The 25,008-nt window shown below is 32.9% G+C and overlaps 1 pseudogene; it reads right to left on the bottom strand.

Annotated features, from left to right (window-relative positions):
• Nucleotides 1–25,008, bottom strand: part of LOC149555996 (uncharacterized) — a 34,701-nt pseudogene that overhangs the window by 3,868 nt on the left and 5,825 nt on the right.

Genomic DNA, 25,008 nt, shown 5'->3' with positions numbered 1-25,008 from the left:
AACATGTATTTTTAATATACAATACTATTATGAACATTAAGATATTAAAAGACATTTAGTGATATATATAATTATTTCATGTGAAATATTTGAATTTGGTAAAACAACATGCCATATACTAAACTTAATCTCTAAACCAATTTAATGCCAAAGATTTTCTATTACCATATCTTTTCCTTTCACTTCCTTTCCTATGGTGTTGATCAATCTTAGGTGGCAACCATACAAGCCTTTTCTTCTATGAAAGTAGTTGGTTCCTCCATAAAGAGGGTCTTGGAGTGGATTTTATCCCTTCCCAATAGTCTGCATACACCCAACATCTCTATTGTTACATCTATAATCATGTAATAACTCGGCCAAAAATCCTATAGATCTCTTGAATAATCGTCTTAGAAAAGATAGTAAATTATTTCTTACTTCTATGATTATTTTCAACTGGTTTCCAAAGGGATCACCCTTGAGACTTCCATGGAACACTTGAGGGAATTGAACAAAATCGCATTCTTTCTCTAATTTAATTTCAAGGAAAAAACCCATAGCATGTTGTATAGCTTTGCAATCACTAACATGCATATCACTATCCATATTTAGTGTGAAAGGAGCATTTGTCATCAAAGCTAAGACTCTTGCCTGAAAACCCAACACCACATAAAATCAATAAAAATCATGTTAAGAAACAATATATATTCAATACCATCAAAACCTATCATAGTTGAGAGTACAATATTATATATTTAATGTTATTCTTCATAGTTGACATTACTATTAAAAGATCCAAACAATTATTCAAAAACTTTTTCAATCACAATTTATATCAGAAACTTTGTAAATAAGTTCCAAAAAGATAAATAAATAAAATCTACTAACCATGACATTCATGGCCCCAACCTTATAATGATGGCTGATATTGAGGCATTTCTCTATAGCAACATATATCAGGTGGGGTAGAGCATCAACTTTCTTTTCATGAACCATTTTGTCTTCATGAATAACCTGTACATATAAAGAATTAATAGTGTGAGATATTCATTCTCTAGAGAAGCTCTAGCTATCTTGATTAATGTTTATACTAGAAAAACATAATAAACAATCATTTTAACTTCATACTCTCCCTATTACCTATACTATACTTGTACAGTTTCTAACATCCGAGCTTCTATACACAAAACCATCAACACTATGATGAGAATTAAAATTAGGTGGAACTTGTTTTACTTCCAATGTTCTACTTATCCTTTTCTTGAAACCTTCATACTAATCCTACAAAATATCATTTAACAATGTTGAGGAGGCATGATGATTTAGTAAACAGGAAATTTTGATTTCTTTATTTTAATCACATCATCATCACCTTCATATCTTTTCATTGTCAAACAAAATCAAGAACAGATGACTCATTTTCTTTGGAGAAATACATGAAGGGTGCCCTATTCTTTATTTTGAATTTTTTGCAAAATGGTACCCATTTTTTGGCAAAGCTCAAAGTTTCTACAAGAGAGTAGAAAGTGATGGGAGATACACCATCATTTGAGATATAACAAACAATTTTTTCTACTAGATAATCAAGTGTAAGAACAGAAAGAACTATATTAATAGTTATGCAAGCTCCTTGAACATATATGTTATAGTGATGATAACATCCACAACAAGAAGCTTGGAAATAGATTCTCCACTATGTCTACAAGATAAAAACATAACACAACACCCAAGTTTTTGTAGTGTTTCAAAGAGGAATAAATATACAAGACCTTCACACATAGATAAATAAACATATAAGACCTTCACTCATAGAGAAATAAACATATAAGACCTCCATTTTTCAAGAATTTTATCACTATATTTTTTATAAGCTTACAGGCCATGAAGACAAGGTCAACACTACAAGTGATGTCATCTAAAAATGACGTCTAAATTGAAGATCGTATTTTATCTACTCTCATTTGTGCTTTTACCTATCAATTAGTATCATGTTGTGACATCAATATCAATAAAATTCTATCAAAATAACTCCAAAACCATAAATAAAAGAATATGATAATATGGCATTTGTTTCTATATAATTTTTACAATTACACTAATTAAGGTTTACCTTTGTTGAAGAAGGTGTGTGAGGTACATCGCCACCTATGCCTTGTGGTGTATCCATGTCACCCTATGAAAAATGTTTGTAATTATTAGAAATTAGTAGTGAAATGATGATGTAGGAGCATCTTGGGTTTCCTTGTAATCTTGCACTTTTGTTCTTTCTACCTGTTGGTTCCGAGTTCTTAGTGGATGTCAAGCATTTAGTTGATGCCAAGTCATTCCTTTGATTGTCGAGTTCCTGTGGTTGGTGAGTGAACTATTTGGATGCCAAGTCATTCTTAGTTGCTACCGAGTTCCTTTGGTTTCCAAGTGAATTCCTTTAGATGGTGAGTGAATCCTTTAGTTGTTGAGTGCCTTTGGTTATCGAGTGATTTTCTTTGGTTGTCGAGTATTGGAGGATGCTAAGCTCATGTTGATTGCTAAGTAATTTTCTACCTATTGCTGTCGAGTGATTCCTTTGGATGCTGAGCTTGTGTTGGTTGCCAAGTGCCAATTTTCTAGGAGTCTTCATTTGTTGAGTTATCTATGTTTGGTTCCAATTCAGGCCAACTTTTCTTGTATTTAATTTTGTCATAGCTAGCTAATATTTGTTGAACCAACTTGTGGCTTTCTAGAATCTTCTGTAAGTCATTTTGGCAGGTATTTAGAGAGGTCTAGGTTTGAGTTTAGAGAGTAGTTAGTGAGAAGAGGCAAGAAAGTTAAGGAGAACTTAGACGATCGAGTAGAAGATGTGAACTTGAAATTTTTTTATCTAGATTGAATCTATTTGTAACTGGCCATAACCTAGATGGCCTTATAGTTGGACATGTATAAAGATGTTTTGATGAATCAATAAAGATATTCTTGTTCTCTCTCTCCTTGGTGATGTACTTTGTGTTTTCTTTCATTGTGTTAACTCTCGTAGGGTGGTTTGGATAGCTAAGTGAGCTTTGGCCCTTGTTACTTGCCCCTTTCCTGCATCAAGTGGTATCAAAGCTTGAGATTTTTCCTTATGGAGATTGGATCATGTAGAACCTTAGTTTGGGATTTGGTTGTAGGGTGGTAGATCTACGAATTTGACCTATAACTTGCAGAGGGTTATGATCTTGCAGGAACCTGATTTGTAAAGATGGTTCATGGTAGAAGAAATGTTGATAATGCTACATTGGATATGTTAAGACAAATTTTATCCAGATTAGATGCTATGGAGATAGCCCAGAGGAGAGGAGCACATCTTGATGATGTAAGTGATGATGAAGTAGTACCACCAAACCCTAATCAAGAACCTGAAGAAGACCATGATGAAGCTAGATTGTTGAGAGTATTGTCTAGAGCAAATTCAAAGCTTTTTGTGGAAGTTGTTCCTTATGATGGAAGACTAGATACCAATGCTATGTTGGATTTTATCTTAGATATGGAGAAGTTCTTTGAGTATGAAAATACTCCTGATAATAGAAAGGTGAAGATTGTAGTCACAAGGTTGAAAGGTCATGCATCACTATGGTGGGAGCACTTACAAATTCATAGACAAAGGAGAGGAAAGGAGAAGATCAGAACTTGGCCAAAGATGGTGAACAAGGTAAAGAACAAATTCCTTCCTACTTATTACCAAGTTAGCTTGTTAAGAAAGATGAAAATTTTGAAACAAGAGGACATGACTATGAAAGAATATACCAAGGAATTCTATAGATTGGACATCAGATTTGGACATGTGGATGATGATGTTGAGAAAATTGCAAGGTACATTAATGGATTGAGATCTAGAATACAAGATGAAATAAGTTTTGTGAAGTTGGAAAGTGTAAAAGAAGCATATCAATATGCCTTGAAGGCTGAGAAGATTTTGACAAAGAAGCATGAACAAAGACAAAGAGGTAGAGGTGGTAGATTCCAGAGAGGCAGAGGTAGATCTTATGGTGAAAGTGGAAGATCTAAAAAAATTGTGTAGGATAAAGGAAAATTTGAATGGAAGAATGATGACAAAGGAAAGACCAAATGGAAAAGTGGTAATTCTTACCATGGGGGTACTAATTCCTACCAAGGCAGAGGTAATTCTTATTCTAGAGGTGGATTTCATGGTAATTGTTTCAGATGTGGTAAAGAGGGACAGATCTTTTGAATGTAGATCCTCTAAAAGTGGGCAAGGTAATATAAATGTTGTGATTCAAGGAGATGATGAGGGTTCACCAAATGGACCTAACACTGGAGAAAATATGATGGTGAGAAGAGCCTTATGTAATAAGGGAAGTGATGAGGAACATATTTTAAGGAGGAGTCTTTTCAAGACAAGATGTAAGATGGCTAGAAATTGCTGCAAAGTGATCCTTGATAGTGGAAGTTCTATAAATTTGGCATTAGGAGAGCTGGTTACAAAGTTGCAATTGCAAAGGCTGAAGTATCCTAAACCCTATCATGTTTCATGGATTAAAGATGAGCATAAGATATTGGTAAGTGAGCTATGCCTTGTGAAGTTCAAAATTAGACATTACTTTGATGAAGTTTTGTGTGATATTATGCCCATGGATTGTTGTCATATTTTGTTGGGTAGACCTTGGCAATATGGTAGATATGTTGTACATGATAGAAGATTGAATCAATATACTCTTTGGGTAAATGGGAAGAAACAAATATTGCTGCCTTTGATAGAAAGTCTAGATGAAGTGAATTGTACTAATGTGAAAATTTTCATGGTTAATGGGAAGCAATTTGAAAAGGAAATGAAAAGGAACCAAGTTTGTTTTGCTATAATTCCTAGAGGATGAAGTGTTGGTAGTAATGACTAAGTAGCAAGCTAGTAATGATCAAGTGACAACAGATAGTGATAGCCAAGAACCAATAGAAATTATAGAATTGTTGAATGAGTATTAAGACATTATTGCTGATGATATTCCTAATGGTTTACCTCCAGTAAGAAGTATAAGTCATTGTATGGATATGATTCCTAGAGCTAGTTTGTCAACCAAAGCACCATATAGATTGACACCTATAGAGAATGAAGAACTTAACAAAAAAGTGCATGAGCTATTGTAGAAAGGATTGATCAGAGAAAGCTTGAGTCCATGTGTTGTACCTATTATATTAGCACCTAAAAAGAATGGAGAATGGAGAATGTGTACTGATTCCAGAGCCATTAACAAGATCACAGTGAAATATAGGTTTCTTATGCCAAGGATGGATGACATAATGGATTGTTTGAGTGGAGCAAAGTATTTTACCAAGATTAATTTGAAGAGTGGCTATCATCATATCAGAATTAGAGAAGGTGATGAATGGAAGACTGCTTTCAAGATAAAATATGGTTTGTATGAATGGTTGGTTATGGCTTTTGGTTTGACTAATGCACCTAGTACTTTCATGAGGTTGATGAATGAAGTTATAAAAAGATTTTTGGGTAAGTTTGTGATTGTTTATTTGGATGATATTCTGATATTTAGTAAGACTATGGAAGAACATCCTGAGCATATTAGACAAGTATTATAGAGGTTGAAAGAGGAAAAGTTGTTGATTAATCTAAAAAAGTGTTCTTTTATGCAAGAGGAGATTGTGTATTTGGGATTTTTTATTTCAGTTGATGGATTGAAGATGGACCCTGAGAATGTTAAAGCAATTTTGGAATGGCCTACACCTGAGAATGTGGGTGAGGTAAGATCATTTCATGGTTTGGCTAGTTTTTACAAAAAATTTATAAAGAATTTCAGTGCTATTTGTAATGCTATGACTGAGACAATAAGAGGAGATAAAAAGGACTTCAAGTGGACACATGGAGCTGATAAAAGTTTTGAGACTTTGAAACAAAAGGTTGTTGAGTTGCCTATGTTGGCTTTGCCTAATTTCAATAAGGTATTTCAAGTTAAATGTGATGCTAGTGGTAATGCAATAGGAGTTGTATTAAGTCAAGAAGGTAAGCTAGTTGCTTTCTTTACTAAAAATTTGAATGATGCTAAAAGGAAGTATTCTATGTATGATCAAGAATTTTATGCCATTGTTCAAGCATTGAAGAAGTGAATACATTATTTGATTCCTAAGGAGCTTGTGTTGTATACTGATCATAAAGCTTTACAATACTTGGGAAGTCAATATAAATTGAATCATAGACATATGAAGTGGGTTGAGTACTTGCAGAGTTTTACATTTGTGATCAAGCATAAGAGTGGAGTTACTAACAGAGTTATGATACATTGAGTAGAAGACATTCTTTGTTGATCAAAATGAAGGTTGGAGTTCTTGGTTTTGATGAAATGAAAGAGTTGTATGATGTTGATCCTGATTTTTCATGAACCCAAATTAATAGGACACATGAATATTAAAATAGCATATTATATAATAACAGTAATTAAGAATAATAATATTAAAGTAAAATATATTATAAGATATAAATGAACATAATTAGATATTAGATATTAAATATTAAATTTTAAAAATAGGTTATTTTAAATATGATAATATATATACATAATAGTGATATATTTGACAATGTAAATCAATATATAAGAGTATAGCATAATTATAATATAAAATATTATATTCTAATTATAATATTAATGAGTTAAATAAATAAAATAATAATTAAATATTATTATAAAATATTATTTTTAATCAAAACATAATTAATGAAATCTTTGCTTATTTATGAACCTCTACCTATGTTGTTGATTATTTGAGTTAATACTTTAATATAACACTATTGTTCAATTATATCAATCACTAGCATACAAATTATAATTAATAGTATTAATGTTGAATTAATGATCACCGAGCATAAATGTTATCATTCATCTTCATAATTTTATTACAAATATATTACTCATTCAAAATTCACTAATTAAATAAATGCTATCATAAACTATACATTAACCTTAAATACATTAACCTTTACCATTACTATAAACTATAAGTACTTTCAATTCAATAGAATAAAACCTAAACCTAAACCTAATTAATCACATAACATTCAATAAAAATGGAAAAGAATCATATATTGTGGGCACGACTTTTCATCACGTCTGCTCAAAATAATATTAATTAGGGTTAGGTCAAATTTGAAAGGAACATCGAAGAAAAGCAGAAGAGAATAATTAAAAAAAGATATCATAAATAGGAAAAGGGAGAAGCAAATAGGGAAGTGTAGCAAATGTTATATACTCCACATAAAGATCCGTGTATCAACACCAACCAACTCTGTGAGAATGCATTGATAATCTCTATACCAATGTATTGGAAACTTCGCACCCATCACAGATAGTTCCCACATCAAGTACAAACGGGTCCTTGCATTGCCATAGGACTAATATTACTACCCACGTAACACTATTAGACATAGTCAGGTATGTATGAACATAGATACATTCAATTTCACACATCAGATATGGATATAGTAAATTAAAAGAAATTTTTGTTAAATTCTTGTATAAAGGTATCGGCATTGAATTATACGTGAAATTCCATTAATAATGATTATACATGGTGAGTTATGTTAATTCTTAAATTCGTTCAATTCAATATAGATATGAAATTATTAATGAATTATGTAAAGCAATTTGTATAACATTAAAATGATATTGGTAAAGTACATACATGCTATAAGTTAGTGAATATGTGTGTGTGTGTGTGTGTGTGTGTGTGTGTGTGTGTGTGTGTGTGTGTGATGATATATACATCATAATGGATATAAATATGACATATAAATAATATTGCATCAAAGAATACTGGTATAATATATTAAGATATATTCTTAAAGATTTAAATAATATTAGGAATACATTTAAAATTATAGTACAGAAAGTCTTATTCTCACCTAAGTTATGAAATCATGAGATAGGGAGTTGGTGGAGGGAGAGGCAGAGTAGTTTTGAGCACTTGTCAGAATCGCTTGGAGCTTGTTTCACGCACCCTCTGCACTGTCGTTCTACCATCTCGAGATGGTCATAACCAGGATGAGAGAAGATGATCTAGCACTATAAGGAGAAATCTTCCAAACAAAATAAATAAATTTAAATGCTCATCTCCTCCACTTTTAATAACAATGATGGTCATAGGTTTGCCAAAATTTGATGATTCCCTAACTTATAACTAAATTTTTCAATTTTAGGTTAAGGGGGTTTAAAAGGGGTCATCACATGATTTTTCTAAGCCACAAAGAGAGTGTAGAGCATCAAATCTAACATACCACATAAGTAAGTATGATGAATATTTCATTCAAGAAGGTATGTTGTTCAAAGGTATTTAGTTGTGTATTCTTAGAAGTCCTATGAGGTTGAATCTGATTAAGGAAAAGCATAATGGTGGATTAGCTGGACATTTTGGAATTGATAAGACATTGAGATTGTTGAAAGAGAAGTATTATTGGCCCAAATGTATAAGGATGTTCAGAAATTTGTAAAAAGTTGTGGAATTTGTCAAGTTGCAAAAGGGGCGAGTTAGAATACTAGTTTGTATACACCTATAGTGGATAGATTTTCTAAGATGGCTCATTTCATACCATGTAAGAAGACATCAGATGCTGAGCATTTTGTTGAACTTTTCTTTAAAGAAATTGTAAGATTGCGTGGATTACCAAGAAGTATTATTTCAAATAGAGACAGTAAGTTTCTTGGTTGCTTTTGGAAGACTTTGTGGAAGAAGATGGGTACTAAGCTGAAGTTTAATTCTACATTCCATCCATAGATAGATGGAGAAACAGAGGTTGTGAATAGAAGCTTGGGTAATTTGCTAAGATGTTTAGTTGGGAATAAGTCAAGTAATTGGGAGATGGTATTGGCATAAGCTGAATTTGCATATAAAAATTCTATGAATAGGAGTACAAGGAAGACACCTTTTGAGATTGTTATTGGAATGCACCCTAGAGGTATATTAGATTTGAGGGATGTTGTTGGTGAAGACAAGAGAAGTGTTGTAGGGGAAGCATTTTTTGATTTTATAGAGTCTTTGCATAAGTAAAGTTGAGGTTGGAACAAAGTAATCAGAAGTATAAGGAGAATGTTGATCAGTCTAGAAGACATCATGTTTTTCAAGTTGGTGATGAGGTGATGGTTCATTTGAAGAAAGGAAGATTTCCTATTGGAACATATAGTAAGCTAAAGATGAAGAGATTTGGACCTTGTAAGATCTTGAAGAAGTTTGACAATTGTAATGCATATGAAGTTGAGTTACCTAATGACATGGATATATCTCCTATATTCAATGTTGCTGATTTATACAAGTGTCATGAGTTAGATGATGAAATGGTTGTACCTGATGATTATCCTAAGAAGCAGTTTGAGGAAGTTGAACAAATTTTGGATCAGAGAGTTGGCAAGAGTACAAGAGGAAAAGATTACTATGAGTATTTGGTGAAGTGGAAGAATAGACCTATTGAAGATGCTACATGGATTTCTCAATCTGAGTTGGATTTAGCTCCAGTTATGACACTTGCATGATTCAGGAGAATTATTTTCTCCAACCCTAGTTGTCTGATGTAGGAGCATCCTGGGTTTCCTTGTAGTCCTACACATTTTTTTCTTTCTTCCTGTTGGTGCAAAGTTCTTAGTGGATGTTGAGCATTCAATTGATGCCGAATCATTCCTTTGATTGTTGAGTTCTTATGGTTGCTGAGTGAACTCTTTGGATGCTGAGTCATTCTTAGTTGCTGCCAAGTTCCTTTGGTTACCAAGTGAATTCCTTTGGATGTCAAGTGAATCCTTTGGTTGTTGAGTGACTTTGGTTACTGAGTGATTTTCTTTCATTGCCAAGTGTTGGAGGATGTCGAGCTCATGTTGATTGTCGAGTAATTTTTTGCCTGTTGCTTCCAAGTGATTACTTTGAATGTTGAGCTTGTGTTGGTTGCTGAGTGCCACTTTTCTAGGAATATTCATTTGCTGAGTTATCTATGTCTAGTTCTAGTTTGGGCTGACTTTTCTTGTACTTAATTTTGGCATAGGTAGCTAATATCTGTTGAGCCAACTTGTGGCTTTCTAGAATTTTCCGTAAGCCATTTTGGTAGGTATTTAAAGAGGTATAGGTTTGAGTTTAGAGAGTAATTAGTGAGAAGATGCAAGATAGTTAAGGAGAACTTAGAGGATCAATTAGAAGATGTGAACTTGAAGTTGGTTTGTCTAGATTGAATCTATTTGTAATTGGTCGTAACCTAGAAGGCCTTATAGCTGGGCATGCATAAAGATGTTTTGATGAATCAATAAAGATATCTCTCTCTCTCTCTCTCTCTCTCTCTCTCTCTCTCTCTCTCTCTCTCCTTGGTGTTGTACTTTGTGTTTTCTTTCATTTTGTTAACTCTCGTAGGGTGGTTTGGATAGCTGGGTGAGCCTTTGGCCCTAGTTACCTGCCCCTTGCTTGTGTCAAATGAAAGTAATAGACTTACCCAATAAAATTATAAATAAAATAATAGATTGTATATTGGAGTCAATATTAATTTGAGGAAATTGGTTTAAACACTATACTTACTAGTCCCATGCTAGGGAAATTTTTTTTGTATCTACATAAAATATTAGTTAGCAAGCATGTCATGATTATCACCTTATGCATTTCTCAAATGATCATGATAATCACCCATCAATTATAACCATTACAAGAGGTATTTATTAGGAAGGTTGAACATCAAAGGACCCCATGTCTCCCTTATAGTTGGTATTATAGTAGGTTCCTTTGAAAAGGTTTAGCAACTTAAGTTAGATCTTTGATAGCACAGGATTTTCTTATTTGGTGATGCTGATTTCCCATTCGTCAATGTGCTCTTGCACTAGACATGTCAGGTAGGTAAAATATTCCATGAGTTGGAAGAATCAAGAACATTTGAAGGTGTATGGATGGTAATCTCACGTTTATTTTTTATCTAATTTTACTCCTTGCCCATGGAAACTCTTCCACTCTTCTATCCTTGACCAATCTTAAGGACACTATGTATAAAATATTGTTGTGTGCTTTTTGTGTATATATATGTGGTAGGGGAATGTGTTTGAATAAAAAATTTTAGTATAAAAATATTTATGCATCCATTACCCTATGTTAAGGGGAGGACTTTCGGTGAATCCACAGAGAGGAGATAAGTAGGCATTGTCGTGTCATTTTTAGGGAAGGGTTAATTTCCTTATAATATGAAGCATCCATTGCTTTCAAGAAAAAAGTAGTTTAATTCTCATACATCTATATACACTATTATGGTGTGGTAGGAAAAATCTTCTCTTTTGTTATGGTTGGTTGATTCCTTTTTTGGTATTTTACTATGCTTTGTGTATGAGCAAGTGCACGAGAGCTTGCAAAACAAATCACTTGGATAAGTTTGAGAATTTTTTATTGTTTTTTTGTATTGATATGATAGTATTGAGTAGGTGGTTTTGTTTGAGCCAATAGATTAGAAACTTGCTCCATCTTAACTTTAATCATATCCATTGTAATCCAAAATATCTTGATCAAATCTTCCCTCTATTGTTGTTGAGGTAGAAACTCAATCTATAGCTCACCGACTCTTTTCCTATACACACCATTCAAATCCTTGATAATTCTGTAGCTTTTTTTGATATCACTAAGATCATTCTTGATCTACTTAAATTGTATTTGAAAATTGGCTACTATGTGGCATGCCACTATAGACAATATTATTAGAAGATATTAATTTCCTCCACACATGTTTGAATCTAATTGATAGCAAGAGACCATACCTATAATAAAATTTTATACTTTTTATCCATTTCCTTCTCAACACATTGATAAAAAATGTCATATTGTAAGAACTATTTCTCAATATCTAAAACCAAATCACTAGACTACACTCCAAAAATATGAGATACCACCACATTGTTGTCAATCAAATGATCAACAACCAATAAGAAGGGGTTAGGGAGGCATTTTATATTTCTTATTATTTTAACCATGAAATTTTTGTAATTATTATGACACTCCACAAGGTTCCATTTTTTAGTGATATCCCAATCTAAGGACTTAAGAGGATAACCATGACTAAAATGATGCAAAATTATCATATTTTCCTTGATTTTATGGATAAGGACCTGAAAAACACTGTTGGCATCTTTCTATATTTCAAAATCATATTTTTTCTCTCTTTCCAGATAGACCAACTACCATAAAGGAGGTATTTTCTCAAGATGTCTTTAGTGAAAGGATGATCAAAAGGGGAAGTCTAAGAATTTATAACCTCCCAAAAGGACACAAAAATAACACATGAGAAGTAGTTTCTATATCCTATTCACACTACACACACTTGTTGAGAAGATGGACACCTATTTTCTACAAACTATTCAAGGTAAGGATATTTTTGTGATAGATCATGTAGTGCCTCTCCCATTTGACTTCCATAAGTCATCCTGATGGATGTAACCTTGTTGATCTTTTGTTGTGATGGATCATGATTGTGACTATGAGTGGTCTATACAGTAGAGGTGATTTGATGTATGTTTTTGTATCAATTGCTTTGATTATGCTTATGAGATGATTTATGGTTCACTAAGGTTTGTGCGAGTGCTTACTAGAATTGAGATGGTATCATGAGGTTGTTCCATGATTACCCTGAGATGTGTGTGGAGATTGCACTATGAACTATTACCATGTTACACAAGACTAGGTTCTTGTAGCAGTGGTTAGCCATGTTTATGACTATGTTCACTTATGTGTTTTAAGTGCCTTTTTGTTGTTCTTTTATCAACCTTTATTAAATGCTTAAATGTTTAGAAATGGATTGTCCATTTGGATTATTTGGTAATGTGTTGTGGACATTTACCTTGTTATATTTTGATCTGAGAATTATTTGTTACTTATGTTTTACATTTGAGAGGACCTGAGGGTCAGATGTTATACCTTGATTTTAGTAGCATAGATGTTAGACTACTATGTTGTTCAGTTGATCATATTGCATGATGATGCCATTTTGAGATGACAGTGTGTTTTATGATGATATCTAGTTATCCAGTATTTGGACATATCACTAATTATGTTATGTGATGGATTTAATGCTATGGTTATTTACTTCATTCCTACGTTGTTATGCTTTATGTGAACGTGAGTGATGTAAATAGATTATTTTAATATAATTAAATAAATGGTTAAATTAGGTAATTTAATGCATTTATTTCTTTGGCTATGTTATTATATGCAATTGCACTTGATCATGTTGTTTAGTGTGTAGGATTTATATCCCTAGCAGTGGCACATGGAGTTAGTGATTCAACCATTCATATTTTACCAATGTCATCCTTGTATGGTCGACGTATCCTTATTTTAATTTTTTTATTAAACCTTTCAGTGATTATTAAATCTAAACTCATTTGATTTATGTGATTATATCAGTGAGCGTGTCTGTGCATTTAGAGTTTCGCATTGTTGCGAAATTTGTTAAGGGAATTTATGTTTTTTTGGGTTTTCAAGCTTTTTAATTGATCACTTTTAGTTTTTGGCAGCTTTACCATAGATGAATTCCTATTTCTAAGAATAGCCTATTTTCATTTGGGTTGATTCGAGGTTTAACTAGGTTGGCTAGTTAATTGCCTTAATCGATTATTCACTTGAAAAGTGAATAAATATCCAAAAAGGAATTTAATTCCTCACTTATCACTTTTGAATTAGAAAGTTTGAGAGTAAAACCCAAAATCCTCTTCATGAGGATTTACTATTTTGTTCGTTGTGGGAGCTACAAGCGTGTGATTGTCGCGAGGTTGGGCTTGTTGGATCCAGCTTAGGGAAACCTTGGATTGCCATGATTTTCAGCTAGTTCTACAAGCTATTTATTTTATGGTTTAGATTCCCATTTTGCCCTTTTGGCTGTGAGGTAGGGCTTTCATGTTTTATTGTTTTTGCTCCATTTCTGCTTCTATTTTTGGTAGTCATTTGTTTGGAGATTAAGAACTAGTGTTCCCCTCCGTTTCTGTATGCTAGTTCTACTCGGTTGGGCAGGTATGAACATTTCCCTATTTTTCAGGATGAGGGTTTGGAGTTTTACATCGTTATGCTAGCCATTTTTGCATATGGTGTCCGAACTTGTTCATTTTTGGATTTTTGGGGTTTTTGTACCCAAAGGCCAAATGGGTTTTAATTTTGAAGTTTTCCTAAATTTTGGGGTTTTTACCTCATTTTGTGTGCCACCCTATTTTCTCAAATTTTCTTGGCACAATGTGAGTTGTGGAACTGGATGATCCATTTGGATATTATTCAAACTACTATTGCACTTTTATGTTGCTTTAAGATGTGTGTTGCACCCGTACTCCCGACTTTGTGTTCGATTGAGTAATTTTATACCTGGTGTTATGGTTTCTTTTGGACCTTTTCTTTTGTTCTATGGACACTAGGATTTGTGTAGAATCCATGCTCCTAGATTGAGGCCGGTTCAGTGAGTTCATGATATTTGGTCTTGTTGCATCATTGGGATTTGTGTAGAATCCATACTCTCAGATTGAGGCCAATAGAGTGATTTCATGATGTATGGTTTTATTGGCTTTGGGATTCGTGTAGAATCTGTCCTCCTAAGTTGCTTTTGGTTAGGTGTTAAATTTTTTATTATGTTCTCTTGTCCTTGTGTTTTTATCTTCATGATGGTGGTGGTGCACCACACATGAGTATGTGCGCGTACGTTCGTCGGGTGACTTGCAAGGCCTGATCTTTTGTGGATTTTCCAAAATTATGATCATTAGGGTTGGGATGGGAGTATGCATGCCCATGGGCACTTTTCATAAGATGAGCATGAGTAGGGTAGGGTAGCATATGGAGGGGGCTTCTATCTCATAGCCTGGTGTCATCACACCATAGGGTTGATAGAGGAAGTTTTAAGTAAGTGATAACTAAATAAAATGTGTGAGTGTTAATAAATTAAAGATAATAAAATAGTGCTTTAGTGTATGAACCTTCCATGGAGGGAGTTGAGTCTACACAGTGTATGAGCCTTCCATTGAGGTAGTTGAGTCTACATAGATATGAGCTTGGGCTTGTTGATTCCAAGTGACTCTCCATTATGTCAACCCCTACTTAGTAGCCTATTGAGTGTCTGACCAGGACCTGTACTCCTTGCATTGTCTTAGGTTCTTGGTTATAGCCATCATACTGTTTGGTGTGATAGTTAGCCATGGATGTTGTTTTGTGTGTTTTTGGTTGGATCATTATCTCCATCATCACGGCGGGTATGGACCTCTGGGTGCCATGTGGTTGGGAGGTGTAGCTACCTCTACCACTGCTGGGGACTGATGTATAGAGGCAGTCTTATATGCTAGTGCAACCATGGTTGGATGTGTTCACTTGGTACTTTGATTTACAAAGTATACTTCTTGTGATTTATGCTTTCATTAGGATGTTGTTTATCATGTGTAGATGATCTTAGTTTTGATGTATTCCTTATTATGATGATTAGCATGTGATAGGTGATGCTATCTACTTGCAAGTTTATCTTCTATTGTACTACTAGCATATTAGATTTCTTTATGTTTTGGTTATTAGCATGTTTACTAGTGATGTCCCTATTATGACAGTATCGACAATTTGATCGGTGGCTTGGAATGTTATGCACGGGTGATGGCTAGGGTCCATGATGGTCTTATGACACCATTGATGGTTGGGAGGAACCACATACTTAGTTTGGTTGTTTAGTTATTGAGATGTATTTCTGTACATTGTGATGTTGCTTTTCTTCTCTGCAATGTTTCTTTTAGTATGTTCTTTACTGCTATGGTTTAGATGGATAGATGTTCCTCTTTCCTTGTTGATTATGCACTTGAGGGTTCATTCCTCGATTTACATGGATTTGGTACTCCTCGATGTGGAGGTTTTCATGTTTGTATGATTTTTATTCTTGTTTTGTTGTCACACTTATGTGTTTTCTTGCATGGAAAGGTAGTTCCTCTTGTGAGAATGTACTTCCTCACAAGAGAATGTATTTCCTTGTGTAGTGTGTAGCAAATCCTTGTGTGAAGCCATGCACTTTCTCGCCCACAGTGATGCAAGATCTCATGCAAAACTTGAGACTAGTGCACTTTCTCATGCGAGAAATAGGGAGTAGTTAGGCTTGGCCAAGGTAGTTTCAAAAGTTGGTTTTGGACACCTTATTGGATTTCACACCTTTTCAGTTCAAAACAGTCTTTCTAGGGGTTTAAAATATATCATTTAAAAGTTGACATATATTTAATTCCTTATACTTAAGATATATTTTAATATATGCGACAAATCTTTTGGTATAGACTTCTCTAAGTTAAGATAAATATTCTCATAAATTTTAGGGCTTCAGGATTTCAGACTTAGCCTTATTATAGGATTCTGCATTTATACCCCAGCTTGGTGTTTTATTGTTGAGTGGTTTTTTTTTCGAGCCCTCAACATGTGCGTGGTCATTGTTGGCCTCTATTTGTGTGTGTTAGTTTGTTAGTAGCATTCAAAGATTCATTGGGTGTCGGGATTGTGGTGAAGTCTTCTGTTGTGATCTTTGTGATCCCTGTATGATGTTGTCATGTGCATTCATACTTGTAAAAAAAAATATCTTGGTTTGAATTGAATCCTTTTTCCAAGGATCTCTGGGTGGAGCATTACAAATCATCCATAAGAAAAATTAAATTTTAGGAAAATATTTAGTATTCAAGAGATTTTTTTCCAATAAAATTTCTCAGACCATTCAGGGTTAAGAAGATCAAAACTAGTCTTAACAATATAATCTCCTAGATTAAACCATCTAGTTGTTATACTCTATAGAACTTCAAGGAAGAGAGAGATTGGATGATCTGAGACACAATCCCTTTTAAACTATCCCAAAAAAATTAACATCTGAGTTATCACTCACCCTATGTCCCAAGCTCACAATCAACACATTCATTAACATAGGAAATATTGAATGATAAGCTAGCAGTGGCTAGTTAGTCTAGTTATCCAAAAAAAATCCACATCATTAGCATTCCAAATTTTCTACAAACTTGTTTGGACTAGTAATGGGATGGTCCTTTTCAAAGGATTCCATTTATTGGAACCAAGTGGGGGAGATATTTTTACTTGTATGGAGCCTTTATAGATATGCAAATACTTTCTCTCATTATTTTAGACCAATTCACATCCTCATTTATAACATTCCATCCAAGCTTGGAAAACAAATAAATATTGAGAATGTGAGAGTCTCTAACATTGAGACCTCCCTAATCCTTTGGGGAACAAATAGTTTCCCAATTAATAAGTGAAAAACACATTTTTCTCCTCAACACCTACCCAAGAAAATTGTCTCTTAATAACACCAATTTTTTTGGCCAAAGCAATTGGCATATGGAATAGAGACATAATATATTCACAAGAAGAAAGAGTGAAAGTGTTACTCGATTTTGGGAAGCAAGTCAATTCCATCCCAATGAAGGCCTACCAGAAATGAAGCTGAAATCGCTCATTAAAATAGATAAGTGTGATAGAGTTGGAATGCATAGTGAGTTGTAGGATATAGTAAGAGCTATTGTAGTAGATGAATTAGCAGAACTAGGGAAACAACAGATTGTGGAAGCTAGAAGAGGTTGAAATAGTTTTAATGAAAGAAAACATGAAGTTTTGAGTTCTCTTTACTTCATTCTTACTCTCAATACTTTTCTAGTCCTTACACTAAATCTATGAAGTAATAGTCAGTTTCCTTATGAATTGTACCTAACATTTTTGTAGACAGAATATTTGAGATGTACTTCTAGTTTATATATTTATTCCATATTTCTATTGTATTTCAATGGTATGTTGCATAGGATAGTAGTTGTTTCTATTTCCCATAGAGTAATTCAAATTCAATACTAATACTTGCTAATAAAACATATTGATTGCAACCTAATCAGGGAACATAAAGGGTGAGATGTCCTATCTACCTTCAACAAGATGTAAGACTTCAAACTCATAGTTTTCAAGGAATGTGTCAATTGCAATTTTTTTGGCATAATGCAGCTCATGTAGAGGGATATTATAGGAAAATGCCTACAAATTTGAAGTGGCTAAGATGGGAAAAATTCCCTCTAAAATGTTTTCCATGTGAATGGAATATGAAACATCTAGTAGTACTTGATCTAAGCTTTAGCAAAGGCATTGAGGTGGTGTAGTTAGAGGCAACCAATATAGAGATGATTTCCATAATTTCATCATTTTAGGAAGTAAAAGAGATTGAAGACACACTCACAAAAGCTTTAGTGTTATTAAAAAAAAATGAAGACCTTCTTGATAAGTTCCTAATGATATGCCTTCCTGTTTGTAGGGTCCAAAAAACCTCAAAGTACATAAGTTGAATTACTACATAAATCTTTAGGTTCTTCTAGATTTAGCATAAAATAGTAGATTTACAAATTCAAATTGTCTTAGAAAAGGGAAATCTGAATATTCATTGGACTTTGAGGAGGTAGGAAACTTTGAAGAAAATAGCAGATTTAAAAATTCAAAGTATCTTGGATGAAAGAGGCAAGAGACAAAAAGAGATGAGAAACTCTATCCCTAAACTCAGAAGAAGAAACTTAACTTCATCAAGTAATAGGTGGTGTTGTTTTTTTAGCCCATTTCAACCACATAGCATGCTTAGGTCAAGGATTTGTATGAACAAATTTAAAGAAGCCATTTGGATCAAGCCAAATTGGAGAGGAACTTTTTGGCAAAGTAAAACACTTCATAATTATGAAAATTACATAATGGAATAAGAATACTAAGTCCAAAGATGAAATTGTCAATGAAATATACTAGGAAAAAAACTTTCTTTATTTAGTAACAAACTTTAATCCTCAAACACTGATGATTTGAACCCGCAAAGATAAGTTTACTAAAAAGAAAGAGAATCAAACAGAGCTGCTACAACTACACATAGAAAATGACTTACACATCCAAAATGGATGGACAGACTTAGTCAAATATATAGTATCTATAAATTATAATAATTTTTATTTACTATTTTAAATACTAATACAAAAAATACAGGGTTGTGATTAGGTCTTACAACATACAATTTTTTTGATATTAAACTAATTATCTAAGACTAATTGCATCTCTACAACAATTTTATACTACAAGAAAGTTTGGAAGAAATCTTCTTACCTAAAATCCAACCTCATATATTTCCTACTCATCAGTTAGCATGAAACTACACCCAAAATCAAACCAAAATTGTTACATCATTAAACACTAGTTCTATCTATCTATAAACCAAAAACATTCTAGCCATGCATGAGGTACAGTTAAAGGAGTTTTATATAGTGGCATCCTCACTTACAGAGAATACTAAGTTTAAATTCATTGTAGCACAATTATAGGTATTATATCATACCAACATTATAGATTCTATTAGCAACAAAACTTTGATCTTACCAAATCATATTACAATGCCCCAAAGACCCTTGTCAAATTTGCACCTGAAAGAACAATAAGGTTAGAGGTAAAGTTAAAGACACTACCATTCATTTGAGGGTTTATCTCTTGTTTGAAATCTTGCAACTTATAACCTCCTTTTGCATTCACTTGCTTTCTAACATTACTAAAAACAAAAATGTGCTCGATTTCTTTGTGATTAGAGGGCATGGCTATTATAACCTCCTTTTCCATTCACTTGCATTCAAAATCCTACAACTTATAACCTGCATTTGAAATAGCATGGGGTTGATGACTTGCCAAAGAAATGAGCTTGATCCCTCCTCCCATGTTTGTGAGTAATTAGCTCATAGTGAAAATCAAACCTCCCACATACTTTTCTCTCTTTTTTGTTTATAATCCATGTTGGTCAAAAATTTGACCAAACAAACTCATGTTGGTCAAATTTTTGACCAACTCGAGATCTTAACAAAAAAAATTAAAATCAAATGGAAAATGGCATAATGTCAAAAATTAAGGTCAAAAGTTAACACCAAATCTACTAGTGTTTCTTGTCATCAACATTTCTAGTCCAATCAAAATCAATGGAAAAACTAAGTTCAAAATCACCTTCTTGTTTGTATCACAATCCATATTCTTATGTTCCTTTCAAGTATCTGAATATTCTTTTAACAACAGTCATGTATATCTCCTTTGGATTAGAGGAAAACCTTGGAACTATACCAATTGAATTTGTAATATCAGATCTACTATGCACAATGTACTCTAACTTCTCAATCATTGATCTATATTGTATCTCATTCACTTCAGCGGTAGTACCCTCCTTAGATAATTTACACTGAGTCACCATAGGTGTATTGATTTGGCTTGACTCATCCATACCAAATTTCTTTAAGATCTCCATAATCTACTTAGACTGAGTCACATATATGCCCCCTTCTATTTGACAAACTTACAAACTAATAAAAATAGCGACCTCACCAAATATAGACATCTAAAACTCCTTATTCATCTGATCAACACACGGTTTGCACAAAAAATCATTACTACTAAATACTATATCATCCATGAATATTTTAGCAATGAGTACCTTGTTTTTAGATTCACTCTTCAAGTACAAGTTAATATTTTCACTTGTTCTAAAAAACCTAATCTTAATCAAATATGAATTCAACCTTTCATACCATGCTCTCGATGCTTACTTTAGTCCTTCAAGTACTTTATTCAACTTGCATACCAAATGCTTCTTATTTGGCTCTACAAACCCTTGTAGTTGTTCAATTTATACCTCTTCCTCCAATATTCCATTCAAGAATGCAGACTTCACATGAATTTGATATACTTTGAATTTCTTGTAAGTTACATATCCCAATAGAGTTTTGACTCCTCCCAATCTAGCTATAGGTTTAAAGGTCTCATCATAATCAATATTTTTTTCTTAAGCATAACCTTTACAAACTAATATAGTGTTATTCCTCACAACTTTTTCCATTCTCATTAAGTTTGTTTCTAAAAATCCACTTTGTTCCAATTATATTCTTTTTTGTAGGTATCAAAACAAGTGTCCATATATTATTCTTCTTGATTTGATATATTTCTTGATTCATAGCATTGATCTGATCTTCATTATCAAGTGCAACTTTTATAATTTTTGGCTCAAACTCAACAATCAAACAAGTATCATCCTTAAAATTACTTCTAGCCATGAATCAAATTCTCTTATCTCCAATGATTTTTTCAATTGAATGGTCCTTAATCATATACTTTTCTTTTACATGTTCATATCTTTGATCTCTAGCATTATCATTGCTTAGTTAGGGCTCAACATTCTACTCAGGTTGTTCTATCTGTGACTCGAGTAATGTAGTATGGTGCTTGGTAGCTCTCTATTGTTTCTTGGGTGTAGTATTAGTTGCATCTTCATTTAAATAAATAAAATTATTGTAATTCTTAGGTTCATTCTTTCTCTCTTTATCATTCTTATCTACAAACTCACGAATTCTCACATTTGCACTCTTGAGCATAGTGTTAGTATAATTATTCAAACACTTGTGAGCCTTTCTCATAATAGAGTAACCTAAGAGTATACCTTCATCACCTTTAGAATAAAATCTCCCATTCCTTTAATCTGCATGGATACAACACCAACTTCCAAATATCTTGAAATAATGTACATTATGTATATGACCATATGAGAGTTCATATGGTGTCTTGCTTATTCCTTTCTTCAACTAAACTCCATCAAGAGTATATAAAAAAATGCTTATGGATTCTCTCCAAAATATTTTTGCAATATCTTTTTCAATAATTAATTTTCTAGCACAATGAACAATTGATGTTTTTTGTCTTTCAATGATTTCATTTTGTTGTGGAGTCCTCAGTGTAGATATCTATCTCTTAATTCCATTCTCAATACAAAATTTAGTGAATTCATCATAAATAAACTCGCCAGCTTTATCAGATCTCAAACATGTCAATTGTTTACCAATTTCTTTTTCAACTCTATCTTAATACCACTTGAACATTTGAAAAGCATTAAATTTCAATTTCAAAAATATTACATCATTAGTCTAGAATAGCCATCAACTAACAATATGAAATATTTATCTCCATAATAGTTCTCGACTCTCATTGGTCTACATAAATCAATATGAACTAGCTCTAGATTATTACTAGTTGAGTGTTTGTTTTCTTGAAAAACTAGATTTTATTCATCTTACCAGGTTGACATTGCTTACACATAGCATTGTCAAGTTTATGTAGATTTGGTAAGCCTCTCACTTTCATCTTTCTACTGAATTTGACCATATTTTTAAAGTTGACATGACATATTCTCTTGTGCCACAACCACACATCTTCAACTTTTTCAAACAAACATGTAGCCATAGTTTAATCAAGGTAAAATAGATTACCTATTATTTTTTCTCTAGTACCAATCAGATTTTCATTGTCATCATAGATTTTTACTTTTTTGTTTTGAAATTCTAGCTTGTGACCTATAATATTCAATTGAGAAACACTCAATAGATTATATTTTAGTCCTTAAACCCTATATGCATCATTGCATTAGATTTTATCATTTAGCATCAATGTACCTCTATATTTTACATGACATGAAACACTATTCCCAAGTTTAAGAATTCTACCATCATACTCCTCAAGTTTATCAAACTTACTTATATCTCTAGTGATGTAATGTGAACATCTACTATCAATAATCTATGTGTCACTCTTACTAGCATGAGAAATAAGGGATTTTTGTTCCTCATACCCTTCACCATTAGGATATTCTTCAACAAAAACATAAACCAATTTTACCCCTTCCTTTTTATATTTTGTGCTTGACTCGGTATGTTCTTCCTCAACAATGTAGCACGGCTTCTTCACTTTGTTATTGTAATCCTTTTTCTTTATGAATTTGTGCTTTGTCTTATCATTTTTCTCACTCCTATTCTTGTTAGGACATCTAAAAACAAAATGACCAACTTCATTACATTTAAAACATATCAGGGGTAGTTTACCTTTGAATTTTCCTTTTCCTCTCAATAGCCTTCTTACAAGCAATTCTTCAATCTCGTCGAATTTTACCTCTAAATTTGAATCACTTTCATCCTTATTGTTATTCTCTTTATTTGAAGCTCCAATAGTTACTAATTACTTGAAATAATTCACAATATTAGGCACACTATTATCATAATTACTTAACTCAAATGCAGTCAAACAACCAACTAAACCATCAAGAGTAAGATCATTACTAGACATAGCTCTAAATTCTTGAATTGCAGATACTCTTTTAACATAAACATGTAAAATTGTTTTGAGAACTTCACTTAAAACTTCGCCATTACTGATGGCACCTCTAACAAATTTGGTAGCACTAACAACTTCCTTGATTTGGTTGACATACTACACAATAGTTTCTCCATCTTTCATCTTCATCTCATTATTTTCCTCGTAAGCTTTTTGCTTTGTCTCTCTATACATTCTCATCTCCTCCATGCACAAGTGTCAACTTGTCCCACATTTCTTTAGCAAGAGTAAATCTTTTGACATAATCAAAATCAATATCATTTAATGTTGAAGCAATCTAAATCATGAGACTATTGAGTTCATTCTTCTTATTCATCTCATCAATTGTTATAAGTGCAATAGGAGGGGTGTAATGATTTCCCAGATAGAATAGTGCATTATCTCCAATTTTAGATAGATAAAGCCTCATCCTACTTTTCCATGAGGATAAGTTCTCCTTGTTCAACTTTCCTACCTCTCTCTTATACATCTTTAGATCTTTAGCTCAAGTTCCTTCAAACTTCTTTCTTCAAGCACTTAGAGCTAATACCAATTGTTAGATTATTTAGGGGGGGGGTGTGGGGGGCATTGTGAATCAACTATCATAGTTATCCTACTGGCCTTTAAATTAATTTTATACCAACTTTAGCTTCAAAAACTTTTAGATCAATACCTTGGTAACCACATCAAACATCATAATTCAAACTTATAAGAACTCCACATCAAACATTTATCTTACTATTTCTTAAAATATCGAGTTCTAGACTAATCATCTAGCTTATACAAAGTTGCAACATTTAATAGTTAACATGAAATAAAATTTGCAACACAATAAGAAATCACACATTCGAGAAACATATTTAATGTGGAAACCCTATAAAGTGAAAAAGCACCTAAGAATCAACAACCAAAATATTTTCACTCTTCTGAAGTGAGCTCTGTTAGGAGCCAACCTTGTTAAATGTTATATGGAAATTTTTAGTGTGACCTTTTTAGAGAGTTTTCACTAAAGATCATCTAGACCTTATCACTCCTTGTTTTTTTAAAGAGTGGCTTGATGGGACTCAAAATTGTTTTCCCATTTTGAGCACCATTCCAAACTTTTGAGTCAAATTGATCCCTTTAAGTGCATTTTCTTGCTTGTATACCCAACTATCCTTTCAAGGCCTAAGAGGTATTTTATGTTTCTAACACCTTGCATTCAGTATTTCTATGCATCCTATAATGATAAGTTGTCATTCTGAGTCATTCTGTGAAGTTTCATTTTTAGCACTGTTCAGATTTGCTTTTTTCCATAAGTGTCAAATAGTGACAGGAAGCCTAGTTTGTATTTTAATATCTTATACCCACTTAAGTCTCATGACTCATCAATTTGAAAGTTCTTATTACACTTATCAAAGATCCTATGTTTCAATTTTCATGTTATTTCAATATGTTTTGACTAAGTTTTGAATCCCTCATGATGCATATTTGTTCTAAATTCTAGAAGGCCCTGTTTGACTAGATATAACTTTGACCCAGTTGACCATACTGAGAAATTTGTTTTTGAATTATATTCTAGAGGTCACAAAATTTCTATTTTCCATATTTGAGTCTATGACAAATCCATTTGATTAGTTTGCAAATGCAATTCTAAATGCAATTTGTGAAGTTTTATTGGTGTCTTAAAATGCAGATTGATCAATACCCCTATTTGGGATGTCATAACTATGAATTTGTAATAGATGAGATTAAATGGTTTATACCACTATGTTCTACTCCAAAATACCTCAAGTGTGCTAGTTTTCAAGTCTTGATGAATCCATCTACACACTTTACTAGGTCTATTCCATTTGTGAAAACCATAGTTCTGCTAATGTTTCCAGTTCTGCAAATCTGAGT

This window comes from Cupressus sempervirens, chromosome 5, assembly GCF_028749045.1.
Source record: "Cupressus sempervirens isolate cs-2001-9-10 chromosome 5, ASM2874904v1, whole genome shotgun sequence".
Lineage (NCBI taxonomy): Eukaryota > Viridiplantae > Streptophyta > Pinopsida > Cupressales > Cupressaceae > Cupressus > Cupressus sempervirens.
This window is presented reverse-complemented; position numbering and strand designations above follow the sequence as displayed.